This window comes from Hyla sarda, unplaced genomic scaffold (assembly GCF_029499605.1).
Source record: "Hyla sarda isolate aHylSar1 unplaced genomic scaffold, aHylSar1.hap1 scaffold_131, whole genome shotgun sequence".
Lineage (NCBI taxonomy): Eukaryota > Metazoa > Chordata > Amphibia > Anura > Hylidae > Hyla > Hyla sarda.
Genome location: NW_026607934.1, coordinates 409,286 through 431,902, shown reverse-complemented (window position 1 = coordinate 431,902; position 22,617 = coordinate 409,286). Strand labels below are relative to the sequence as shown.

Sequence of the window (22,617 nt, the reverse complement as noted above, 5' to 3'; positions counted from 1 at the left end):
ATATATATATATATATATATATATACGCGCACACACACACATATATATAAACGTATTCTCCGTTGAGATATTGCAGCCGCTGCTGTGTCCAGGCCCAGGAGCCTTAGCACTGTGCTGTGATGTCACTCAATACCACTGACATCACTAGGTGTAAACAACATCTCTCCTTTGCTGTGTATGTGACTATGGAGCTGTTTGGTGATGTCGTCTATTATGGCCTTCATAGAAGCAACAGGAGATTGTTGCATCCATCTAGAACCCTCAGAACTACAGTGCTATGATGTCACTCACTTCCACAGGCCTTGCAGAGTGTAAACAACAACAACCCAGCTTTGTTGTGTATGTAACCATAGGGATTTGTGATGTCACCTAGAACCTTCACAGCAGCGACAGCTTTATGAGGAGCATCAGCACTGCTCTGCCTGAGCAGAACCATCACCGCCATAGGTTGTCAAATAACCCGGATTTAACCCACACAGGTAAGTCCAATGGGGTGCAGGCATGTCCTCTATGCTTACAGCTTCCCGTGGGTGTTGGTTTGATACCGTTTGGGGACAGCCAAGGAGGCATCTGCAGGCAACAAAGGTAGGTGTGTGCTTGTGTGTGTGTTTCCTATGCAGATCCTAAGCCCAGTGTCACATGCAAGTAGGAGGAGTAAGAAGGGTTCCTGGCAAATCCGGGTTATGGATTGCATTTAAAAAGGCCCCGTGGGAGTGCAATGGGCCCCTGTCTTGCTGCTTAGCAATAATGGTATGGGTTTAGGTTCTGCTGTGTGTACTGGTGGTTGACTGCCCCCCAGCCCAGAGTGTGCATGGAAAATTGTCTGGCAGCCTCCCTGACAGCAAGCAGTGATAGTGCCCATGAAGGGCACCTTGTTGGGCCCGCCCCTTTCACGGTTATCGCTTCTCGGCCTTTTGGCTAAGATCAAGTGTAGTATCTGTTCTTATCAGTTTAATATCTGATACGTCCCCTATCTGGGGACCATATATTAAATGGATTTTTGAGAACGGGGGCCGATTTCGAAGCTTGCTTCCGTCGCCCTATGCATTGACCCGATATGGCAGTATCTTCGGGTACAGTGCACCACCCCCTTACAGGGTTAAAAAGAAAGATTCCTACTTTCATTGCTACCTGCTTGCTGGCTAGCCAGCTAGCCAGCCCTGTGGGCCTTGCTGCTGCTGCAGCCAAAAAACAAAAGGTGGTGCTGCTGCTGCTTCTGCTGCTTCTGCTTCTGCTTGTGTCTGGCCGCTGTTGGAGCGTCCAGGCACAGGACTTCTGCTGCTGCTGACTAAATGGCCTCCTTAATTGGATCATTTGAGTAGCCAGCACACCTGTGCAGGTAGGGCATGACATGATAGGCAGCTGCCTTGATAGCGGGTGGGTGCTGAATGTTCCTAATTGACAAAATAAGATTAATGCTTATGAAGAAATATAAAATCTCATCCCTTCCCCAATATCGCGCCACACCCCTACCCCTTAATTCCCTGGTTGAACTTGATGGACATATGTCTTTTTTCGACCGTACTAACTATGTAACTATGTAACATAACATGGGGGGGGGGGGGTCTCCTGGCTGTTCACACAGGTGTGTCATTGCTGTACATTGACCATGCATTGCTTCTGTGGTATTGCAAAGGCAAAGACAAATGCTTCCAGCCATCCATTGCACTAATGGATTGGTCATCAGCTGGCTGTCTATGTCCCGCATCAATATAGACCAAAGTACAGAGGGTTAGGCTATGCTATTGTGCACCTACCTGATGCATCAGAAGGTGCGAGGCCCTTGCTAAATTCTGTGCACAGACTTTGAGATCTATACTTTAGACTGTATCTAAACCTGCTCCAACATGGACTGACATTCTGGCCTACTTTCAGCCGATGCGACTTGTCTGTCGCTGAACAGTCGCTTTTTATGTATTCAGCACCTATGTATAATGTTGTAAAAATGCTCTAGAAGCTAAAGTCGCAGAAATGTCACACATATTTGGCCTGCAACTTTCTGTGCGACAAATTCAGACAGGAAAAATCAGTATAAATCCTTAGAAAATTATCCCCCAGTGTCTCCATCTGCTGGCGGTATTGAATAAGCATTGCTGCACTGATGGGGTATGCATTAGACGAAAAAAAAGAAGAAAAAGAAGAATAATACGCCCAGAAAAGAGGCGAAAAGGAGAAAAACGTAAAAAAACGTGAAAAAAAAGTAAGAGGAAGAGAAGGGAAAAAAAGGTGGAAATGGGTTTAAAAGTGATTTCGGCGGAGAAATATATATATATATATATATATATATATATATATATATATATACGCGCACACACACACATATATATAAACGTATTCTCCGTTGAGATATTGCAGCCGCTGCTGTGTCCAGGCCCAGGAGCCTTAGCACTGTGCTGTGATGTCACTCAATACCACTGACATCACTAGGTGTAAACAACATCTCTCCTTTGCTGTGTATGTGACTATGGAGCTGTTTGGTGATGTCGTCTATTATGGCCTTCATAGAAGCAACAGGAGATTGTTGCATCCATCTAGAACCCTCAGAACTACAGTGCTATGATGTCACTCACTTCCACAGGCCTTGCAGAGTGTAAACAACAACAACCCAGCTTTGTTGTGTATGTAACCATAGGGATTTGTGATGTCACCTAGAACCTTCACAGCAGCGACAGCTTTATGAGGAGCATCAGCACTGCTCTGCCTGAGCAGAACCATCACCGCCATAGGTTGTCAAATAACCCGGATTTAACCCACACAGGTAAGTCCAATGGGGTGCAGGCATGTCCTCTATGCTTACAGCTTCCCGTGGGTGTTGGTTTGATACCGTTTGGGGACAGCCAAGGAGGCATCTGCAGGCAACAAAGGTAGGTGTGTGCTTGTGTGTGTGTTTCCTATGCAGATCCTAAGCCCAGTGTCACATGCAAGTAGGAGGAGTAAGAAGGGTTCCTGGCAAATCCGGGTTATGGATTGCATTTAAAAAGGCCCCGTGGGAGTGCAATGGGCCCCTGTCTTGCTGCTTAGCAATAATGGTATGGGTTTAGGTTCTGCTGTGTGTACTGGTGGTTGACTGCCCCCCAGCCCAGAGTGTGCATGGAAAATTGTCTGGCAGCCTCCCTGACAGCAAGCAGTGATAGTGCCCATGAAGGGCACCTTGTTGGGCCCGCCCCTTTCACGGTTATCGCTTCTCGGCCTTTTGGCTAAGATCAAGTGTAGTATCTGTTCTTATCAGTTTAATATCTGATACGTCCCCTATCTGGGGACCATATATTAAATGGATTTTTGAGAACGGGGGCCGATTTCGAAGCTTGCTTCCGTCGCCCTATGCATTGACCCGATATGGCAGTATCTTCGGGTACAGTGCACCACCCCCTTACAGGGTTAAAAAGAAAGATTCCTACTTTCATTGCTACCTGCTTGCTGGCTAGCCAGCTAGCCAGCCCTGTGGGCCTTGCTGCTGCTGCAGCCAAAAAACAAAAGGTGGTGCTGCTGCTGCTTCTGCTGCTTCTGCTTCTGCTTGTGTCTGGCCGCTGTTGGAGCGTCCAGGCACAGGACTTCTGCTGCTGCTGACTAAATGGCCTCCTTAATTGGATCATTTGAGTAGCCAGCACACCTGTGCAGGTAGGGCATGACATGATAGGCAGCTGCCTTGATAGCGGGTGGGTGCTGAATGTTCCTAATTGACAAAATAAGATTAATGCTTATGAAGAAATATAAAATCTCATCCCTTCCCCAATATCGCGCCACACCCCTACCCCTTAATTCCCTGGTTGAACTTGATGGACATATGTCTTTTTTCGACCGTACTAACTATGTAACTATGTAACATAACATGGGGGGGGGGGGGGGGTCTCCTGGCTGTTCACACAGGTGTGTCATTGCTGTACATTGACCATGCATTGCTTCTGTGGTATTGCAAAGGCAAAGACAAATGCTTCCAGCCATCCATTGCACTAATGGATTGGTCATCAGCTGGCTGTCTATGTCCCGCATCAATATAGACCAAAGTACAGAGGGTTAGGCTATGCTATTGTGCACCTACCTGATGCATCAGAAGGTGCGAGGCCCTTGCTAAATTCTGTGCACAGACTTTGAGATCTATACTTTAGACTGTATCTAAACCTGCTCCAACATGGACCGACATTCTGGCCTACTTTCAGCCGATGCGACTTGTCTGTCGCTGAACAGTCGCTTTTTATGTATTCAGCACCTATGTATAATGTTGTAAAAATGCTCTAGAAGCTAAAGTCGCAGAAATGTCACACATATTTGGCCTGCAACTTTCTGTGCGACAAATTCAGACAGGAAAAATCAGTATAAATCCTTAGAAAATTATCCCCCAGTGTCTCCATCTGCTGGCGGTATTGAATAAGCATTGCTGCACTGATGGGGTATGCATTAGACGAAAAAAAAGAAGAAAAAGAAGAATAATACGCCCAGAAAAGAGGCGAAAAGGAGAAAAACGTAAAAAAACGTGAAAAAAAAGTAAGAGGAAGAGAAGGGAAAAAAAGGTGGAAATGGGTTTAAAAGTGATTTCGGCGGAGAAATATATATATATATATATATATATATATATATATATATATATATATACGCGCACACACACACATATATATAAACGTATTCTCCGTTGAGATATTGCAGCCGCTGCTGTGTCCAGGCCCAGGAGCCTTAGCACTGTGCTGTGATGTCACTCAATACCACTGACATCACTAGGTGTAAACAACATCTCTCCTTTGCTGTGTATGTGACTATGGAGCTGTTTGGTGATGTCGTCTATTATGGCCTTCATAGAAGCAACAGGAGATTGTTGCATCCATCTAGAACCCTCAGAACTACAGTGCTATGATGTCACTCACTTCCACAGGCCTTGCAGAGTGTAAACAACAACAACCCAGCTTTGTTGTGTATGTAACCATAGGGATTTGTGATGTCACCTAGAACCTTCACAGCAGCGACAGCTTTATGAGGAGCATCAGCACTGCTCTGCCTGAGCAGAACCATCACCGCCATAGGTTGTCAAATAACCCGGATTTAACCCACACAGGTAAGTCCAATGGGGTGCAGGCATGTCCTCTATGCTTACAGCTTCCCGTGGGTGTTGGTTTGATACCGTTTGGGGACAGCCAAGGAGGCATCTGCAGGCAACAAAGGTAGGTGTGTGCTTGTGTGTGTGTTTCCTATGCAGATCCTAAGCCCAGTGTCACATGCAAGTAGGAGGAGTAAGAAGGGTTCCTGGCAAATCCGGGTTATGGATTGCATTTAAAAAGGCCCCGTGGGAGTGCAATGGGCCCCTGTCTTGCTGCTTAGCAATAATGGTATGGGTTTAGGTTCTGCTGTGTGTACTGGTGGTTGACTGCCCCCCAGCCCAGAGTGTGCATGGAAAATTGTCTGGCAGCCTCCCTGACAGCAAGCAGTGATAGTGCCCATGAAGGGCACCTTGTTGGGCCCGCCCCTTTCACGGTTATCGCTTCTCGGCCTTTTGGCTAAGATCAAGTGTAGTATCTGTTCTTATCAGTTTAATATCTGATACGTCCCCTATCTGGGGACCATATATTAAATGGATTTTTGAGAACGGGGGCCGATTTCGAAGCTTGCTTCCGTCGCCCTATGCATTGACCCGATATGGCAGTATCTTCGGGTACAGTGCACCACCCCCTTACAGGGTTAAAAAGAAAGATTCCTACTTTCATTGCTACCTGCTTGCTGGCTAGCCAGCTAGCCAGCCCTGTGGGCCTTGCTGCTGCTGCAGCCAAAAAACAAAAGGTGGTGCTGCTGCTGCTTCTGCTGCTTCTGCTTCTGCTTGTGTCTGGCCGCTGTTGGAGCGTCCAGGCACAGGACTCCTGCTGCTGCTGACTAAATGGCCTCCTTAATTGGATCATTTGAGTAGCCAGCACACCTGTGCAGGTAGGGCATGACATGATAGGCAGCTGCCTTGATAGCGGGTGGGTGCTGAATGTTCCTAATTGACAAAATAAGATTAATGCTTATGAAGAAATATAAAATCTCATCCCTTCCCCAATATCGCGCCACACCCCTACCCCTTAATTCCCTGGTTGAACTTGATGGACATATGTCTTTTTTCGACCGTACTAACTATGTAACTATGTAACATAACATGGGGGGGGGGGGGGTCTCCTGGCTGTTCACACAGGTGTGTCATTGCTGTACATTGACCATGCATTGCTTCTGTGGTATTGCAAAGGCAAAGACAAATGCTTCCAGCCATCCATTGCACTAATGGATTGGTCATCAGCTGGCTGTCTATGTCCCGCATCAATATAGACCAAAGTACAGAGGGTTAGGCTATGCTATTGTGCACCTACCTGATGCATCAGAAGGTGCGAGGCCCTTGCTAAATTCTGTGCACAGACTTTGAGATCTATACTTTAGACTGTATCTAAACCTGCTCCAACATGGACTGACATTCTGGCCTACTTTCAGCCGATGCGACTTGTCTGTCGCTGAACAGTCGCTTTTTATGTATTCAGCACCTATGTATAATGTTGTAAAAATGCTCTAGAAGCTAAAGTCGCAGAAATGTCACACATATTTGGCCTGCAACTTTCTGTGCGACAAATTCAGACAGGAAAAATCAGTATAAATCCTTAGAAAATTATCCCCCAGTGTCTCCATCTGCTGGCGGTATTGAATAAGCATTGCTGCACTGATGGGGTATGCATTAGACGAAAAAAAAGAAGAAAAAGAAGAATAATACGCCCAGAAAAGAGGCGAAAAGGAGAAAAACGTAAAAAAACGTGAAAAAAAAGTAAGAGGAAGAGAAGGGAAAAAAAGGTGGAAATGGGTTTAAAAGTGATTTCGGCGGAGAAATATATATATATATATATATATATATATATATATATATACGCGCACACACACACATATATATAAACGTATTCTCCGTTGAGATATTGCAGCCGCTGCTGTGTCCAGGCCCAGGAGCCTTAGCACTGTGCTGTGATGTCACTCAATACCACTGACATCACTAGGTGTAAACAACATCTCTCCTTTGCTGTGTATGTGACTATGGAGCTGTTTGGTGATGTCGTCTATTATGGCCTTCATAGAAGCAACAGGAGATTGTTGCATCCATCTAGAACCCTCAGAACTACAGTGCTATGATGTCACTCACTTCCACAGGCCTTGCAGAGTGTAAACAACAACAACCCAGCTTTGTTGTGTATGTAACCATAGGGATTTGTGATGTCACCTAGAACCTTCACAGCAGCGACAGCTTTATGAGGAGCATCAGCACTGCTCTGCCTGAGCAGAACCATCACCGCCATAGGTTGTCAAATAACCCGGATTTAACCCACACAGGTAAGTCCAATGGGGTGCAGGCATGTCCTCTATGCTTACAGCTTCCCGTGGGTGTTGGTTTGATACCGTTTGGGGACAGCCAAGGAGGCATCTGCAGGCAACAAAGGTAGGTGTGTGCTTGTGTGTGTGTTTCCTATGCAGATCCTAAGCCCAGTGTCACATGCAAGTAGGAGGAGTAAGAAGGGTTCCTGGCAAATCCGGGTTATGGATTGCATTTAAAAAGGCCCCGTGGGAGTGCAATGGGCCCCTGTCTTGCTGCTTAGCAATAATGGTATGGGTTTAGGTTCTGCTGTGTGTACTGGTGGTTGACTGCCCCCCAGCCCAGAGTGTGCATGGAAAATTGTCTGGCAGCCTCCCTGACAGCAAGCAGTGATAGTGCCCATGAAGGGCACCTTGTTGGGCCCGCCCCTTTCACGGTTATCGCTTCTCGGCCTTTTGGCTAAGATCAAGTGTAGTATCTGTTCTTATCAGTTTAATATCTGATACGTCCCCTATCTGGGGACCATATATTAAATGGATTTTTGAGAACGGGGGCCGATTTCGAAGCTTGCTTCCGTCGCCCTATGCATTGACCCGATATGGCAGTATCTTCGGGTACAGTGCACCACCCCCTTACAGGGTTAAAAAGAAAGATTCCTACTTTCATTGCTACCTGCTTGCTGGCTAGCCAGCTAGCCAGCCCTGTGGGCCTTGCTGCTGCTGCAGCCAAAAAACAAAAGGTGGTGCTGCTGCTGCTTCTGCTGCTTCTGCTTCTGCTTGTGTCTGGCCGCTGTTGGAGCGTCCAGGCACAGGACTTCTGCTGCTGCTGACTAAATGGCCTCCTTAATTGGATCATTTGAGTAGCCAGCACACCTGTGCAGGTAGGGCATGACATGATAGGCAGCTGCCTTGATAGCGGGTGGGTGCTGAATGTTCCTAATTGACAAAATAAGATTAATGCTTATGAAGAAATATAAAATCTCATCCCTTCCCCAATATCGCGCCACACCCCTACCCCTTAATTCCCTGGTTGAACTTGATGGACATATGTCTTTTTTCGACCGTACTAACTATGTAACTATGTAACATAACATGGGGGGGGGGGGGGTCTCCTGGCTGTTCACACAGGTGTGTCATTGCTGTACATTGACCATGCATTGCTTCTGTGGTATTGCAAAGGCAAAGACAAATGCTTCCAGCCATCCATTGCACTAATGGATTGGTCATCAGCTGGCTGTCTATGTCCCGCATCAATATAGACCAAAGTACAGAGGGTTAGGCTATGCTATTGTGCACCTACCTGATGCATCAGAAGGTGCGAGGCCCTTGCTAAATTCTGTGCACAGACTTTGAGATCTATACTTTAGACTGTATCTAAACCTGCTCCAACATGGACTGACATTCTGGCCTACTTTCAGCCGATGCGACTTGTCTGTCGCTGAACAGTCGCTTTTTATGTATTCAGCACCTATGTATAATGTTGTAAAAATGCTCTAGAAGCTAAAGTCGCAGAAATGTCACACATATTTGGCCTGCAACTTTCTGTGCGACAAATTCAGACAGGAAAAATCAGTATAAATCCTTAGAAAATTATCCCCCAGTGTCTCCATCTGCTGGCGGTATTGAATAAGCATTGCTGCACTGATGGGGTATGCATTAGACGAAAAAAAAGAAGAAAAAGAAGAATAATACGCCCAGAAAAGAGGCGAAAAGGAGAAAAACGTAAAAAAACGTGAAAAAAAAGTAAGAGGAAGAGAAGGGAAAAAAAGGTGGAAATGGGTTTAAAAGTGATTTCGGCGGAGAAATATATATATATATATATATATATATATATATATATATACGCGCACACACACACATATATATAAACGTATTCTCCGTTGAGATATTGCAGCCGCTGCTGTGTCCAGGCCCAGGAGCCTTAGCACTGTGCTGTGATGTCACTCAATACCACTGACATCACTAGGTGTAAACAACATCTCTCCTTTGCTGTGTATGTGACTATGGAGCTGTTTGGTGATGTCGTCTATTATGGCCTTCATAGAAGCAACAGGAGATTGTTGCATCCATCTAGAACCCTCAGAACTACAGTGCTATGATGTCACTCACTTCCACAGGCCTTGCAGAGTGTAAACAACAACAACCCAGCTTTGTTGTGTATGTAACCATAGGGATTTGTGATGTCACCTAGAACCTTCACAGCAGCGACAGCTTTATGAGGAGCATCAGCACTGCTCTGCCTGAGCAGAACCATCACCGCCATAGGTTGTCAAATAACCCGGATTTAACCCACACAGGTAAGTCCAATGGGGTGCAGGCATGTCCTCTATGCTTACAGCTTCCCGTGGGTGTTGGTTTGATACCGTTTGGGGACAGCCAAGGAGGCATCTGCAGGCAACAAAGGTAGGTGTGTGCTTGTGTGTGTGTTTCCTATGCAGATCCTAAGCCCAGTGTCACATGCAAGTAGGAGGAGTAAGAAGGGTTCCTGGCAAATCCGGGTTATGGATTGCATTTAAAAAGGCCCCGTGGGAGTGCAATGGGCCCCTGTCTTGCTGCTTAGCAATAATGGTATGGGTTTAGGTTCTGCTGTGTGTACTGGTGGTTGACTGCCCCCCAGCCCAGAGTGTGCATGGAAAATTGTCTGGCAGCCTCCCTGACAGCAAGCAGTGATAGTGCCCATGAAGGGCACCTTGTTGGGCCCGCCCCTTTCACGGTTATCGCTTCTCGGCCTTTTGGCTAAGATCAAGTGTAGTATCTGTTCTTATCAGTTTAATATCTGATACGTCCCCTATCTGGGGACCATATATTAAATGGATTTTTGAGAACGGGGGCCGATTTCGAAGCTTGCTTCCGTCGCCCTATGCATTGACCCGATATGGCAGTATCTTCGGGTACAGTGCACCACCCCCTTACAGGGTTAAAAAGAAAGATTCCTACTTTCATTGCTACCTGCTTGCTGGCTAGCCAGCTAGCCAGCCCTGTGGGCCTTGCTGCTGCTGCAGCCAAAAAACAAAAGGTGGTGCTGCTGCTGCTTCTGCTGCTTCTGCTTCTGCTTGTGTCTGGCCGCTGTTGGAGCGTCCAGGCACAGGACTTCTGCTGCTGCTGACTAAATGGCCTCCTTAATTGGATCATTTGAGTAGCCAGCACACCTGTGCAGGTAGGGCATGACATGATAGGCAGCTGCCTTGATAGCGGGTGGGTGCTGAATGTTCCTAATTGACAAAATAAGATTAATGCTTATGAAGAAATATAAAATCTCATCCCTTCCCCAATATCGCGCCACACCCCTACCCCTTAATTCCCTGGTTGAACTTGATGGACATATGTCTTTTTTCGACCGTACTAACTATGTAACTATGTAACATAACATGGGGGGGGGGGGGGGGTCTCCTGGCTGTTCACACAGGTGTGTCATTGCTGTACATTGACCATGCATTGCTTCTGTGGTATTGCAAAGGCAAAGACAAATGCTTCCAGCCATCCATTGCACTAATGGATTGGTCATCAGCTGGCTGTCTATGTCCCGCATCAATATAGACCAAAGTACAGAGGGTTAGGCTATGCTATTGTGCACCTACCTGATGCATCAGAAGGTGCGAGGCCCTTGCTAAATTCTGTGCACAGACTTTGAGATCTATACTTTAGACTGTATCTAAACCTGCTCCAACATGGACTGACATTCTGGCCTACTTTCAGCCGATGCGACTTGTCTGTCGCTGAACAGTCGCTTTTTATGTATTCAGCACCTATGTATAATGTTGTAAAAATGCTCTAGAAGCTAAAGTCGCAGAAATGTCACACATATTTGGCCTGCAACTTTCTGTGCGACAAATTCAGACAGGAAAAATCAGTATAAATCCTTAGAAAATTATCCCCCAGTGTCTCCATCTGCTGGCGGTATTGAATAAGCATTGCTGCACTGATGGGGTATGCATTAGACGAAAAAAAAGAAGAAAAAGAAGAATAATACGCCCAGAAAAGAGGCGAAAAGGAGAAAAACGTAAAAAAACGTGAAAAAAAAGTAAGAGGAAGAGAAGGGAAAAAAAGGTGGAAATGGGTTTAAAAGTGATTTCGGCGGAGAAATATATATATATATATATATATATATATATATATATATATATATATATATATATACGCGCACACACACACATATATATAAACGTATTCTCCGTTGAGATATTGCAGCCGCTGCTGTGTCCAGGCCCAGGAGCCTTAGCACTGTGCTGTGATGTCACTCAATACCACTGACATCACTAGGTGTAAACAACATCTCTCCTTTGCTGTGTATGTGACTATGGAGCTGTTTGGTGATGTCGTCTATTATGGCCTTCATAGAAGCAACAGGAGATTGTTGCATCCATCTAGAACCCTCAGAACTACAGTGCTATGATGTCACTCACTTCCACAGGCCTTGCAGAGTGTAAACAACAACAACCCAGCTTTGTTGTGTATGTAACCATAGGGATTTGTGATGTCACCTAGAACCTTCACAGCAGCGACAGCTTTATGAGGAGCATCAGCACTGCTCTGCCTGAGCAGAACCATCACCGCCATAGGTTGTCAAATAACCCGGATTTAACCCACACAGGTAAGTCCAATGGGGTGCAGGCATGTCCTCTATGCTTACAGCTTCCCGTGGGTGTTGGTTTGATACCGTTTGGGGACAGCCAAGGAGGCATCTGCAGGCAACAAAGGTAGGTGTGTGCTTGTGTGTGTGTTTCCTATGCAGATCCTAAGCCCAGTGTCACATGCAAGTAGGAGGAGTAAGAAGGGTTCCTGGCAAATCCGGGTTATGGATTGCATTTAAAAAGGCCCCGTGGGAGTGCAATGGGCCCCTGTCTTGCTGCTTAGCAATAATGGTATGGGTTTAGGTTCTGCTGTGTGTACTGGTGGTTGACTGCCCCCCAGCCCAGAGTGTGCATGGAAAATTGTCTGGCAGCCTCCCTGACAGCAAGCAGTGATAGTGCCCATGAAGGGCACCTTGTTGGGCCCGCCCCTTTCACGGTTATCGCTTCTCGGCCTTTTGGCTAAGATCAAGTGTAGTATCTGTTCTTATCAGTTTAATATCTGATACGTCCCCTATCTGGGGACCATATATTAAATGGATTTTTGAGAACGGGGGCCGATTTCGAAGCTTGCTTCCGTCGCCCTATGCATTGACCCGATATGGCAGTATCTTCGGGTACAGTGCACCACCCCCTTACAGGGTTAAAAAGAAAGATTCCTACTTTCATTGCTACCTGCTTGCTGGCTAGCCAGCTAGCCAGCCCTGTGGGCCTTGCTGCTGCTGCAGCCAAAAAACAAAAGGTGGTGCTGCTGCTGCTTCTGCTGCTTCTGCTTCTGCTTGTGTCTGGCCGCTGTTGGAGCGTCCAGGCACAGGACTTCTGCTGCTGCTGACTAAATGGCCTCCTTAATTGGATCATTTGAGTAGCCAGCACACCTGTGCAGGTAGGGCATGACATGATAGGCAGCTGCCTTGATAGCGGGTGGGTGCTGAATGTTCCTAATTGACAAAATAAGATTAATGCTTATGAAGAAATATAAAATCTCATCCCTTCCCCAATATCGCGCCACACCCCTACCCCTTAATTCCCTGGTTGAACTTGATGGACATATGTCTTTTTTCGACCGTACTAACTATGTAACTATGTAACATAACATGGGGGGGGGGGGGGGGTCTCCTGGCTGTTCACACAGGTGTGTCATTGCTGTACATTGACCATGCATTGCTTCTGTGGTATTGCAAAGGCAAAGACAAATGCTTCCAGCCATCCATTGCACTAATGGATTGGTCATCAGCTGGCTGTCTATGTCCCGCATCAATATAGACCAAAGTACAGAGGGTTAGGCTATGCTATTGTGCACCTACCTGATGCATCAGAAGGTGCGAGGCCCTTGCTAAATTCTGTGCACAGACTTTGAGATCTATACTTTAGACTGTATCTAAACCTGCTCCAACATGGACTGACATTCTGGCCTACTTTCAGCCGATGCGACTTGTCTGTCGCTGAACAGTCGCTTTTTATGTATTCAGCACCTATGTATAATGTTGTAAAAATGCTCTAGAAGCTAAAGTCGCAGAAATGTCACACATATTTGGCCTGCAACTTTCTGTGCGACAAATTCAGACAGGAAAAATCAGTTTAAATCCTTAGAAAATTATCCCCCAGTGTCTCCATCTGCTGGCGGTATTGAATAAGCATTGCTGCACTGATGGGGTATGCATTAGACGAAAAAAAAGAAGAAAAAGAAGAATAATACGCCCAGAAAAGAGGCGAAAAGGAGAAAAACGTAAAAAAACGTGAAAAAAAAGTAAGAGGAAGAGAAGGGAAAAAAAGGTGGAAATGGGTTTAAAAGTGATTTCGGCGGAGAAATATATATATATATATATATATATATATATATATATATATATATATACGCGCACACACACACATATATATAAACGTATTCTCCGTTGAGATATTGCAGCCGCTGCTGTGTCCAGGCCCAGGAGCCTTAGCACTGTGCTGTGATGTCACTCAATACCACTGACATCACTAGGTGTAAACAACATCTCTCCTTTGCTGTGTATGTGACTATGGAGCTGTTTGGTGATGTCGTCTATTATGGCCTTCATAGAAGCAACAGGAGATTGTTGCATCCATCTAGAACCCTCAGAACTACAGTGCTATGATGTCACTCACTTCCACAGGCCTTGCAGAGTGTAAACAACAACAACCCAGCTTTGTTGTGTATGTAACCATAGGGATTTGTGATGTCACCTAGAACCTTCACAGCAGCGACAGCTTTATGAGGAGCATCAGCACTGCTCTGCCTGAGCAGAACCATCACCGCCATAGGTTGTCAAATAACCCGGATTTAACCCACACAGGTAAGTCCAATGGGGTGCAGGCATGTCCTCTATGCTTACAGCTTCCCGTGGGTGTTGGTTTGATACCGTTTGGGGACAGCCAAGGAGGCATCTGCAGGCAACAAAGGTAGGTGTGTGCTTGTGTGTGTGTTTCCTATGCAGATCCTAAGCCCAGTGTCACATGCAAGTAGGAGGAGTAAGAAGGGTTCCTGGCAAATCCGGGTTATGGATTGCATTTAAAAAGGCCCCGTGGGAGTGCAATGGGCCCCTGTCTTGCTGCTTAGCAATAATGGTATGGGTTTAGGTTCTGCTGTGTGTACTGGTGGTTGACTGCCCCCCAGCCCAGAGTGTGCATGGAAAATTGTCTGGCAGCCTCCCTGACAGCAAGCAGTGATAGTGCCCATGAAGGGCACCTTGTTGGGCCCGCCCCTTTCACGGTTATCGCTTCTCGGCCTTTTGGCTAAGATCAAGTGTAGTATCTGTTCTTATCAGTTTAATATCTGATACGTCCCCTATCTGGGGACCATATATTAAATGGATTTTTGAGAACGGGGGCCGATTTCGAAGCTTGCTTCCGTCGCCCTATGCATTGACCCGATATGGCAGTATCTTCGGGTACAGTGCACCACCCCCTTACAGGGTTAAAAAGAAAGATTCCTACTTTCATTGCTACCTGCTTGCTGGCTAGCCAGCTAGCCAGCCCTGTGGGCCTTGCTGCTGCTGCAGCCAAAAAACAAAAGGTGGTGCTGCTGCTGCTTCTGCTGCTTCTGCTTCTGCTTGTGTCTGGCCGCTGTTGGAGCGTCCAGGCACAGGACTTCTGCTGCTGCTGACTAAATGGCCTCCTTAATTGGATCATTTGAGTAGCCAGCACACCTGTGCAGGTAGGGCATGACATGATAGGCAGCTGCCTTGATAGCGGGTGGGTGCTGAATGTTCCTAATTGACAAAATAAGATTAATGCTTATGAAGAAATATAAAATCTCATCCCTTCCCCAATATCGCGCCACACCCCTACCCCTTAATTCCCTGGTTGAACTTGATGGACATATGTCTTTTTTCGACCGTACTAACTATGTAACTATGTAACATAACATGGGGGGGGGGGGGGGGGGTCTCCTGGCTGTTCACACAGGTGTGTCATTGCTGTACATTGACCATGCATTGCTTCTGTGGTATTGCAAAGGCAAAGACAAATGCTTCCAGCCATCCATTGCACTAATGGATTGGTCATCAGCTGGCTGTCTATGTCCCGCATCAATATAGACCAAAGTACAGAGGGTTAGGCTATGCTATTGTGCACCTACCTGATGCATCAGAAGGTGCGAGGCCCTTGCTAAATTCTGTGCACAGACTTTGAGATCTATACTTTAGACTGTATCTAAACCTGCTCCAACATGGACTGACATTCTGGCCTACTTTCAGCCGATGCGACTTGTCTGTCGCTGAACAGTCGCTTTTTATGTATTCAGCACCTATGTATAATGTTGAAAAATGCTCTAGAAGCTAAAGTCGCAGAAATGTCACACATATTTGGCCTGCAACTTTCTGTGCGACAAATTCAGACAGGAAAAATCAGTATAAATCCTTAGAAAATTATCCCCCAGTGTCTCCATCTGCTGGCGGTATTGAATAAGCATTGCTGCACTGATGGGGTATGCATTAGACGAAAAAAAAGAAGAAAAAGAAGAATAATACGCCCAGAAAAGAGGCGAAAAGGAGAAAAACGTAAAAAAACGTGAAAAAAAAGTAAGAGGAAGAGAAGGGAAAAAAAGGTGGAAATGGGTTTAAAAGTGATTTCGGCGGAGAAATATATATATATATATATATATATATATATATATATATATATATATACGCGCACACACACACATATATATAAACGTATTCTCCGTTGAGATATTGCAGCCGCTGCTGTGTCCAGGCCCAGGAGCCTTAGCACTGTGCTGTGATGTCACTCAATACCACTGACATCACTAGGTGTAAACAACATCTCTCCTTTGCTGTGTATGTGACTATGGAGCTGTTTGGTGATGTCGTCTATTATGGCCTTCATAGAAGCAACAGGAGATTGTTGCATCCATCTAGAACCCTCAGAACTACAGTGCTATGATGTCACTCACTTCCACAGGCCTTGCAGAGTGTAAACAGTTGTGTATGTAACCATAGGGATTTGTGATGTCACCTAGAACCTTCACAGCAGCGACAGCTTTATGAGGAGCATCAGCACTGCTCTGGCCTGAGCAGAACCATCACCGCCATAGGTTGTCAAATAACCCGGATTTAACCCCACACAGGTAAGTCCAATGGGGTGCAGGCATGTCCTCTATGCTTACAGCTTCCGTGGGTGTTGGTTTGATACCGTTTGGGGACAGCCAGGAGGCATCTGCAGGCAACAAAGGTAGGTGTGTGCTTGTGTGTGTGTTTCCTATGCAGATCCTAAGCCCAGTGTCACATGCAAGTAGGAGGAGTAAGAAGGGTTCCTGGCAAATCCGGGTTATGGATTGCATTAAAAAGGCCCCGTGGGAGTGCAATGGGCCCCTGTCTTGCTGCTTAGCAATAATGGTATGGGTTTAGGTTCTGCTGTGTGTACTGGTGGTTGACTGCCCCCAGCCCAGAGTGTGCATGGAAAATTGTCTGGCAGCCTCCCTGACAGCAAGCAGTGATAGTGCCCATGAAGGGGACCTGTTGGGCCCGCCCCTTTCACGGTTATCGCTTCTCGGCCTTTTGGCTAAGATCAAGTGTAGTATCTGTTCTTATCAGTTTAATATCTGATACGTCCCCTATCTGGGGACCATATATTAAATGGATTTTTGAGAACGGGGGCCGATTTCGAAGCTTGCTTCCGTCGCCCTATGCATTGACCCGATATGGCAGTATCTTCGGGTACAGTGCACCACCCCCTTACAGGTGTAAAAAGAAAGATTCCTACTTTCATTGCTACCTGCTTGCTGGCTAGCCAGCTAGCCAGCCCTGTGGGCCTTGCTGCTGCTGCAGCCAAAAAACAAAAGGTGGTGCTGCTGCTGCTTCTGCTGCTTCTGCTTCTGCTTGTGTCTGGCCGCTGTTGGAGCGTCCAGGCACAGGACTTCTGCTGCTGCTGACTAAATGGCCTCCTTAATTGGATCATTTGAGTAGCCAGCACACCTGTGCAGGTAGGGCATGACATGATAGGCAGCTGCCTTGATAGCGGGTGGGGTGCTGAATGTTCCTAATTGACAAAATAAGATTAATGCTTATGAAGAAATATAAAATCTCATCCCTTCCCCAATATCGCGCACACCCCTACCCCTTAATTCCCTGGTTGAACTTGATGGACATATGTCTTTTTTCGACCGTACTAACTATGTAACTATGTAACATAACATGGGGGGGGGGGGGGGGTCTCCTGGCTGTTCACACAGGTGTGTCATTGCTGTACATTGACCATGCATTGCTTCTGTGGTATTGCAAAGGCAAAGACAAATGCTTCCAGCCATCCATTGCACTAATGGATTGGTCATCAGCTGGCTGTCTTATGTCCCGCATCAATATAGACCAAAGTACAGAGGGTTAGGCTATGCTATTGTGCACCTACCTGATGCATCAGAAGGTGCGAGGCCCTTGCTAAATTCTGTGCACAGACTTTGAGATTCTATACTTTAGACTGTATCTAAACCTGCTCCAACATGGACTGACATTCTGGCCTACTTTCAGCCGATGCGACTTGTCTGTCGCTGAACAGTCGCTTTTTATGTATTCAGCACCTATGTATAATGTTGTAAAAATGCTCTAGAAGCTAAAGTCGCAGAAATGTCACACATATTTGGCCTGCAACTTTCTGTGCGACAAATTCAGACAGGAAAAATCAGTATATATCCTTAGAAAATTATCCCCCAGTGTCTCCATCTGCTGGCGGTATTGAATAAGCATTGCTGCACTGATGGGGTATGCATTAGACGAAAAAAAGAAGAAAAAGAAGAATAATACGCCCAGAAAAGAGGCGAAAAGGAGAAAAACGTAAAAAAACGTGAAAAAAAAGTAAGAGGAAGAGAAGGGAAAAAAAGGTGGAAATGGGTTTAAAAGTGATTTCGGCGGAGAAATATATATATATATATATATATATATATATATATATATATATACGCGCACACACACACATATATATAAACGTATTCTCCGTTGAGATATTGCAGCCGCTGCTGTGTCCAGGCCCAGGAGCCTTAGCACTGTGCTGTGATGTCACTCAATACCACTGACATCACTAGGTGTAAAACAACATCTCTCCTTTGCTGTGTATGTGACTATGAGCTGTTTGGTGATGTCGTCTATTATGGCCTTCATAGAAGCAACAGGAGATTGTTGCATCCATCTAGAACCCTCAGAACTACAGTGCTAAGATGTCACTCACTTCCACAGGCCTTGCAGAGTGTAAACAACAACAACCAGCTTTGTTGTGTATGTAACCATAGGGATTTGTGATGTCACCTAGAACCTTCACAGCAGCGACAGCTTTATGAGGAGCATCAGCACTGCTCTGCCTGAGCAGAACCATCACCGCCATAGGTTGTCAAATAACCCGGATTTAACCCACACAGTAAGTCAATGGGGTGCAGGCATGTCCTCTATGCTTACAGCTTCCCGTGGGTGTTGGTTTGATACCGTTTGGGGACAGCCAAGGAGGCATCTGCAGGCAACAAAGGTAGGTGTGTGCTTGTGTGTGTGTTTCCTATGCAGATCCTAAGCCCAGTGTCACATGCAAGTAGGAGGAGTAAGAAGGGTTCCTGGCAAATCCGGGTTATGGATTGCATTTAAAAAGGCCCCGTGGGAGTGCAATGGGCCCCTGTCTTGCTGCTTAGCAATAATGGTATGGGTTTAGGTTCTGCTGTGTGTACTGGTGGTTGACTGCCCCCCAGCCCAGAGTGTGCATGGAAAATTGTCTGGCAGCCTCCCTGACAGCAAGCAGTGATAGTGCCCATGAAGGGCACCTTGTTGGGCCCGCCCCTTTCACGGTTATCGCTTCTCGGCCTTTTGGCTAAGATCAAGTGTAGTATCTGTTCTTATCAGTTTAATATCTGATACGTCCCCTATCTGGGGACCATATATTAAATGGATTTTTGAGAACGGGGGCCGATTTCGAAGCTTGCTTCCCCGTCGCCCTATGCATTGACCCGATATGGCAGTATCTTCGGGTACAGTGCACCACCCCCCTTACAGGGTTAAAAAGAAAGATTCCTACTTTCATTGCTACCTGCTTGCTGGCTAGCCAGCTAGCCAGCCCTGTGGGCCTTGCTGCTGCTGCAGCCAAAAAACAAAAGGTGGTGCTGCTGCTGCTTCTGCTGCTTCTGCTTCTGCTTGTGTCTGGCCGCTGTTGGAGCGTCCAGGCACAGGACTTCTGCTGCTGCTGACTAAATGGCCTCCTTAATTGGATCATTTGAGTAGCCAGCACACCTGTGCAGGTAGGGCATGACATGATAGGCAGCTGCCTTGATAGCGGGTGGGTGCTGAATGTTCCTAATTGACAAAATAAGATTAATGCTTATGAAGAAATATAAAATCTCATCCCTTCCCCAATATCGCGCCACACCCCTACCCCTTAATTCCCTGGTTGAACTTGATGGACATATGTCTTTTTTTCGACCGTACTAACTATGTAACTATGTAACATAACATGGGGGGGGGGGGGGGGTCTCCTGGCTGTTCACACAGGGTGTGTCATTGCTGTACATTGACCATGCATTGCTTCTGTGGTATTGCAAAGGCAAAGACAAATGCTTCCAGCCATCCATTGCACTAATGGATTGGTCATCAGCTGGCTGTCTATGTCCCGCATCAATATAGACCAAAGTACAGAGGGTTAGGCTATGCTATTGTGCACCTACCTGATGCATCAGAAGGTGCGAGGCCCTTGCTAAATTCTGTGCACAGACTTTGAGATCTATACTTTAGACTGTATCTAAACCTGCTCCAACATGGACTGACATTCTGGCCTACTTTCAGCCGATGCGACTTGTCTGTCGCTGAACAGTCGCTTTTTATGTATTCAGCACCTATGTATAATGTTGTAAAAATGCTCTAGAAGCTAAAGTCGCAGAAATGTCACACATATTTGGCCTGCAACTTTCTGTGCGACAAATTCAGACAGGAAAAATCAGTATAAATCCTTAGAAAATTATCCCCCAGTGTCTCCATCTGCTGGCGGTATTGAATAAGCATTGCTGCACTGATGGGGTATGCATTAGACGAAAAAAAAGAAGAAAAAGAAGAATAATACGCCAGAAAAGAGGCGAAAAGGAGAAAAACGTAAAAAAACGTGAAAAAAAAGTAAGAGGAAGAGAAGGGAAAAAAAGGTGGGAAATGGGTTTAAAAGTGATTTCGGCGGAGAAATATATATATATATATATATATATATATATATACGCGCACACACACACATATATATATAAACGTATTCTCCGTTGAGATATTGCAGCCGCTGCTGTGTCCAGGCCCAGGAGCCTTAGCACTGTGCTGTGATGTCACTCAATACACTGACATCACTAGGTGTAAAACAACATCTCTCCTTTGCTGTGTATGTGACTATGGAGCTGTTTGGTGATGTCGTCTATTATGGCCTTCATAGAAGCAACAGGAGATTGTTGCATCACATCTAGAACCCTCAGAACTACAGTGCTATGATGTCACTCACTTCCACAGGCCTTGCAGAGTGTAAACAACAACAACCCAGCTTTGTTGTGTATGTAACCATAGGGATTTGTGATGTCACCTAGAACCTTCACAGCAGCGACAGCTTTATGAGGAGCCATCAGCACTGCTCTGCCTGAGCAGAACCATCACCGCCATAGGTTGTCAAATAACCCGGATTTAACCCACACAGGTAAGTCCAATGGGGTGCAGGCATGTCCTCTATGCTTACAGCTTCCCGGTGGGTTTGTTATTGGTTTGATACCGTTTGGGGACAGCCAAGGAGGCATCTGCAGGCAACAAAGGTAGGTGTGTGCTTGTGTTGTGTGTTTCCTATGCAGATCCTAAGCCCAGTGTCACATGCAAGTAGGAGGAGTAAGAAGGGTTCCTGGCAAATCCGGGTTATGGGATTGCATTTAAAAAGGCCCTGTGGGAGTGCAATGGGCCCCTGTCTTGCTGCTTAGCAATAATGGTATGGGTTTAGGTTCTGCTGTGTGTACTGGTGGTTGACTGCCCCCAGCCCAGAGTGTGCATGGAAAATTGTCTGGCAGCCTCCCTGACAGCAAGCAGTGATAGTGCCCATGAAGGGCACCTTGTTGGGCCCGCCCCTTTCACGGTTATCGCTTCTCGGCCTTTTGGCTAAGATCAAGTGTAGTATCTGTTCTTATCAGTTTAATATCTGATACGTCCCCTATCTGGGGACCATATATTAAATGGATTTTTGAGAACGGGGGGCCGATTTCGAAGCTTGCTTCCGTCGCCCTATGCATTGACCCGATATGGCAGTATCTTTCGGGTACAGTGCACCACCCCTTACAGGGTTAAAAAGAAAGATTCCTACTATTCATTGCTACCTGCTTGCTGGCTAGCCAGCTAGCCAGCCCCTGTGGGCCTTGCTGCTGCTTGCAGCCAAAAAACAAAAGGGGTGGTGCTGCTGCTGCTTCTGCTTCTGCTGCTTCTGCTTGTGTCTGGCCCCTGTTGGAGCGTCCAGGCACAGGACTTCTGCTGCTGCTGACTAAATGGCCTCCTTAATTGGATCATTTGAGTAGCCAGCACACCTGTGCAGGTAGGGCATGACATGATAGGCAGCTGCCTTGATAGCGGGTGGGTGCTGAATGTTCCTAATTGACAAAATAAGATTAAATGCTTATGAAGAAATATAAAATCTCATCCCTTCCCCAATATCGCGCCACACCCCCTACCCCTTAATTCCTGGTTGAACTTGATGGACATATGTCTTTTTTCGACCGTACTAACTATGTAACTATGTAACATAACATGGGGGGGGGGGGGGGGGGGTCTCCTGGCTGTTTCACACAGGTGTGTCATTGCTGTACATTGACCATGCATTGCTTCTGTGGTATTGCAAAGGCAAAGGACAAATGCTTCCAGCCATCCATTGCACTAATGGATTGGTCATCAGCTGGCTGTCTATGTCCCGCATCAATATAGACCAAAGTACAGAGGTTAGGCTATGCTATTGTGCACCTACCTGATGCATCAGAAGGTGCGAGGCCCTTGCTAAATTCTGTGCACAGACTTTGAGATCTATACTTTAGGACTGTATCTAAACCTGCTCCAACATGGACTGACATTCTGGCCTACTTTCAGCCCGATGCGACTTGTCTGTCGCTGAACAGTCGCTTTTTATGTATTCAGCACCCTATGTATAATGTTGTAAAAATGCTCTAGAAGCTAAAGTCGCAGAAATGTCACACATATTTGGCCTGCAACTTTCTGTGCGACAAATTCAGACAGGAAAAATCAGTATAAATCCTTAGAAAATTATCCCCCAGTGTCTCCAT

The 22,617-nt window shown here is 46.2% G+C and overlaps 10 non-coding genes across 10 annotated transcripts; all 10 read left to right on the top strand.

Moving 5' to 3' along the window:
- Positions 1-898: 898 nt before the first annotated feature.
- LOC130305250 (U2 spliceosomal RNA) lies at positions 899-1,089 on the top strand. The gene has a single exon (XR_008854848.1). It is a non-coding gene; the product is annotated as a U2 spliceosomal RNA (small nuclear RNA).
- Positions 1,090-3,177: 2,088 nt separating this feature from the next.
- LOC130305248 (U2 spliceosomal RNA) lies at positions 3,178-3,368 on the top strand. The gene has a single exon (XR_008854846.1). It is a non-coding gene; the product is annotated as a U2 spliceosomal RNA (small nuclear RNA).
- A 2,095-nt stretch (positions 3,369-5,463) lies between these two features.
- LOC130305247 (U2 spliceosomal RNA) lies at positions 5,464-5,654 on the top strand. The gene has a single exon (XR_008854845.1). It is a non-coding gene; the product is annotated as a U2 spliceosomal RNA (small nuclear RNA).
- A 2,085-nt stretch (positions 5,655-7,739) lies between these two features.
- LOC130305246 (U2 spliceosomal RNA) lies at positions 7,740-7,930 on the top strand. Its single transcript, XR_008854844.1, has one exon. It is a non-coding gene; the product is annotated as a U2 spliceosomal RNA (small nuclear RNA).
- Positions 7,931-10,015: 2,085 nt separating this feature from the next.
- Positions 10,016-10,206, top strand: LOC130305245 (U2 spliceosomal RNA). The gene has a single exon (XR_008854843.1). It is a non-coding gene; the product is annotated as a U2 spliceosomal RNA (small nuclear RNA).
- A 2,103-nt stretch (positions 10,207-12,309) lies between these two features.
- LOC130305244 (U2 spliceosomal RNA) lies at positions 12,310-12,500 on the top strand. Its single transcript, XR_008854842.1, has one exon. It is a non-coding gene; the product is annotated as a U2 spliceosomal RNA (small nuclear RNA).
- A 2,095-nt stretch (positions 12,501-14,595) lies between these two features.
- Positions 14,596-14,786, top strand: LOC130305243 (U2 spliceosomal RNA). Its single transcript, XR_008854841.1, has one exon. It is a non-coding gene; the product is annotated as a U2 spliceosomal RNA (small nuclear RNA).
- A 2,077-nt stretch (positions 14,787-16,863) lies between these two features.
- On the top strand, positions 16,864-17,054 carry LOC130305242 (U2 spliceosomal RNA). The gene has a single exon (XR_008854840.1). It is a non-coding gene; the product is annotated as a U2 spliceosomal RNA (small nuclear RNA).
- Positions 17,055-19,143: 2,089 nt separating this feature from the next.
- LOC130305320 (U2 spliceosomal RNA) lies at positions 19,144-19,336 on the top strand. Its single transcript, XR_008854919.1, has one exon. It is a non-coding gene; the product is annotated as a U2 spliceosomal RNA (small nuclear RNA).
- Positions 19,337-21,431: 2,095 nt separating this feature from the next.
- Positions 21,432-21,624, top strand: LOC130305345 (U2 spliceosomal RNA). The gene has a single exon (XR_008854945.1). It is a non-coding gene; the product is annotated as a U2 spliceosomal RNA (small nuclear RNA).
- The last annotated feature ends 993 nt before the right edge of the window (positions 21,625-22,617 follow it).